Genomic DNA, 4,134 nt, shown 5'->3' with positions numbered 1-4,134 from the left:
AACTAGTTACTCTGATGCAACAGAACTGCAAGTTCCATGGACTTCCATCAGAAGATCCCTATCAGTTCTTAACTGAATTCTTATAGATCTGTGATACTGTTAAGACTAATGGAGTAGATTCTAAAGTCTACAGACTCATGCTTTTCCCTTTTGCTGTAAGAGACAAGGCTAGAACATGGTTAGACTCACAACCTAAAGATAGCCTGGACTCTTGGGATAAGATGGTCACGGCCTTCTTTGCCAAGTTCTTTCCTCCTCAAAAGCTGAGCAAGCTTAGAGTGGATGTTCAGACCTTCAAGCAAAAAGATGGTGAATCCCTCTATGAAGCTTGGGAAAGATACAAGCAGTTGACCAAAAAGTGTCCTTTTGGCATGCTTTCAGAGTGGACCATTTTAGATATATTTTATGATGGTCTATCTGAGCTTTCTAAGATGTCACTGGACCATTCTGCAGGTGGATCCATGTACCTAAAAAAAATGCCTGCAGAAGCTCAAGAACTCATTGACATGGTTGCAAATAACCAATTCATGTATACCTCTTAGAGGAATCCTGTGAGTAATGGGACACCTCAAAAAAGGGAAGTTCTTGAAATTGATGCTCTGAATGCCATATTGGCTCAGAACAAAATGTTGACTCAGCAAGTCAACATGATTTCTCAGAGTCTGAATGGATGGCAAAATGCATCCAACAGTACTAAAGAGGCATCTTCTGAAGAAGAAGCTTATGATCCTGAGAACCCTGCAATGGCAGAGGTGAATTACATGGGTGAAGCCTATGGAAACACCTATAATCCCTCATGGAGAAATCATCCAAATTTCTCATGGAAAGATCAACAAAAGCCTCAACAAGGCTTTAATAATGGTGGAAGAAACAGGTTTAGCAATAGCAAGCCTTTTCCATAATCTTCTCAGTAATAGACAAAGAATTCTGAGCAGAGCCCCTCTAGCTTAGCAAACATAGTCTCTGATCTATCTAAGGCCACTTTAAGTTTCATGAGTGAAACACGGTCCTCCATTAGAAACTTGGAGGCGCAAGTGGGTCAGCTGAGTAAGAAAATCATTGAAACTCCTCCTAGTACTCTCCCAAGAAATACAAAAGAGAACCCAAAAAGAAAGTGCAAGCCCATTGATATTATCAAAATGGACGAATCCAAAGAGGAGGAGAAGGACGTGAATCCCAGTGAGGAAGACCTCCTAGGACGTCCTCCAGACAGAAAGGAGTTCCCTATTGAGGACCTAAAGGAATCTGAGGCTCATATAGAGACCATAGAGATTCCATTAAACTTCCTTCTGCCATTCATGAGATCTGAGAACTATTCTTCCTCTGAAGAGGATGAAGATGTAACTGAAGAGCAAGTTGCTCAATATCTAGGAGCCATCATGAAGCTGAATGCCAAGTTGTTGGGTAATGAGACTTGGAAAAGTGAACCTCCTTTACTCATTAGTGAACTAAATACATGGGTTCAGCAAACTTTGCCTCAAAAGAAACAAGATCCTGGTAAATTCTTAATACCCTGTAGCATAGGCACCATGACTTTTGAGAAGGCTCTGTGTGACCTGGGGTCAAGTATAAATCTTATGCCACTCTCTGTAATGGAAAAACTAGGGATCTTTGAGGTACAAGCTGCAAGAATCTCATTAAAGATGGCAGACAAGTCAATAAAACAAGCTTATAGATTGGTAGAGGACGTGTTAGTGAAGGTTAAAGGACTCTACATCCCTGCTGATTTCATAATCATAGACACTGGAAAGGATGAGGATGAATGCATCATCCTTGGAATACCCTTCCTAGCCACAGCAAAAACTGTGATTGATGTTGACAGAGAAGAGCTAGTCCTTCAATTGAATAGAGACTACCTTGTGTTTAAAGCTCAAAGATCTTCCTCTGTAACCATGGAAAAGAGGCACAGTAAGCTTCTCTCAAGCTATTGACATTAAAGAAGTGCTTATTGGGAGGTAACCCAATTTTTATTTATCTATATTTCTATTATTCTTTTATGTTTTATTAGGTTTATGATCATGTGGAGTCACAAAACAATTGCAAAAATTAAAAATAGAATAAAAAATAGCAGAAGAAAAAGCACACCCTGGAGGAGGAGCTCACTGTCGTTTAAACGCCAGTAAGGAGCATAGAGCTGGCGTTTAACGCCAGAAAGAAGCATTAGATTGGCGTTAAACGCCAGAGCCAGCATGGAAGTGGCATTCAATGCCAAAAACATGCTGCATATTGGCATTGAACGCCCAAAACAAGCATGGAAGTGGCGTTTAACGCCAGAAACATGCTGCAGTCTGGCATTAAACATCAGGATTGCATAAAGAAGGCATTTACATGCCTAATTGGTGCAGGGATGAGAAATCCTTGACACCTCAGGATCTGTGGACCCCACAGGATCACCTCAAGATTTGTGAACCCCACAGGATCCCCACCTACCTTCTCCTTCTCTCTCACACCTTTTCATAACACTCTTCCCCAAACATCATTCAACAATCACCTCAATCACTCTTCCCCATCACCACCTACCTTCAAATTCAAAATCTCTTTCCCACCCAAACCCACCCTAAATGACCGAACCCTAACCCCTCTCCCTCCACCATATAAACCCCTTCTTCCTTCTTCATTTTCACACAACACTACCCTCTCTTCTTCCCCTTGGCCGAAACCTACACCTATCTCCCTCTCCTCCATATCTTTTTCTTCTTCATCTATTCTTTCTTCTTTTGCTCGAGGGCGAGCAACATTCTAATTTTGGTGTGGTAAAAGCATAGCTTTTTTTGTTTTTCCATAACCATTTATGGCACCTAAGGCCGGAGAAACCTCTAGAAAGAGGAAAGGGAAGACAAAAGCTTCTACCTCCGAGTTATGGAAGATGGAGAGATTCATCTCAAAAGCCCATCAAGACCACTTCTATGAAGTTGTGGCCAAGAAAAAAGTGATCTCTGAGGTCCCTTTTCATGCTCAAGAAAAATAAGTATCCGGAGATCCGACATGAGATCCAAAGAAGAGGTTGGGAAGTTCTTACCAACCCCATTCAACAAGTTAGAATCTTAATGGTTCAAGAGTTCTATGCCAATGCATGGATCACTAGGAACCATGATCAAAGTATGAACCCGAATCTAAATAATTATCTTACAATGGTTCGGGGGAAATGCTTAGATTTCAGTCCGAAAAATGTAAGGTTGGCATTCAACTTGCCTATGATGCAAGAAGACGCATGCCCCTACACTAGAAGGGTCAACTTTGATCAAAGGTTGGACCAAGTCCTCATGGACATATGTATAGAAGGAGCTCAATGGAAAAGAGACTCAAAAAGCAAGTCGGTTCAATTGAGAAGACTGGACCTTAAGCCCGTTGCTAGAGGATGGTTGGAGTTCATTCAACGCTCTATCATCCCCACTAGCAACTGATCCGAAGTAACTGTGGATTGGGCCATCATGATCCATAGCATCATGATTGGAGAGTAAGTAGAAGTTCATGAAGTCATCCCTCTAGAACTCTACAAAGTAGCCGAAAAGCCCTCTACCTTGGCAAGGCTAGCTTTTCATCATCTCATTTTCCATCTATGCTACTTAGCTGGAGTTGTCATAGAAGGAGACATCCTCATTGAAGAGGACAAGCCCATCACTAAGAAGAGGATGGAGCAAACAAGAGAGCCTATTCATGGATCTCAAGAGACGCATGAGGAAGATCATCATCAAGAAATCCTTGAGATGCCTCAAGGGATGAATTTTCCTCCAAACAACTATTGGGAACAACTCAACACTTCTCTAGAAGGATTGAGTCATGACATGAACCAGTTAAGGGTGGAACACCAAGAACACTCCATCATTCTCAATGAGATTAGAGAAGATCAAAGAGCTATGAGGGAAGAGCAACAAAGGCAAGGAAGAGACATAGAGGAGCTCAAAGACACCATTGGTCCTTCAAGAAGAAGACGCCACCCTCACTAAGGTAGACTCATTCCTTAACTTCCTTGTTCTTATCTCTCTGTTTTTCGGTTTTATGCTTTATGTTTGTCTATGTTTTGAGTCTTTACTACATGATCATTAGTATTTAGTAACTATGTCTTAAGGCTATGAATAATTCCATGAATCCTTCACCTTTCTTAAATGAAAAAATGTTTTTAATACAAAAGAA

At 41.1% G+C, this 4,134-nt stretch overlaps 1 non-coding gene across 1 annotated transcript; it reads right to left on the bottom strand.

Moving 5' to 3' along the window:
* Nucleotides 1–269: 269 nt before the first annotated feature.
* On the bottom strand, nucleotides 270–373 carry LOC127746015 (small nucleolar RNA R71). The gene has a single exon (XR_008007636.1). It is a non-coding gene; the product is annotated as a small nucleolar RNA R71 (small nucleolar RNA).
* Nucleotides 374–4,134: the final 3,761 nt, after the last annotated feature.

The sequence above is a fragment of the Arachis duranensis genome, chromosome 3, assembly GCF_000817695.3.
Source record: "Arachis duranensis cultivar V14167 chromosome 3, aradu.V14167.gnm2.J7QH, whole genome shotgun sequence".
NCBI lineage: Eukaryota > Viridiplantae > Streptophyta > Magnoliopsida > Fabales > Fabaceae > Arachis > Arachis duranensis.
The sequence above is the reverse complement of the archived record's forward strand: the minus strand, read 5'-3'. Positions and strand labels throughout refer to the sequence as shown.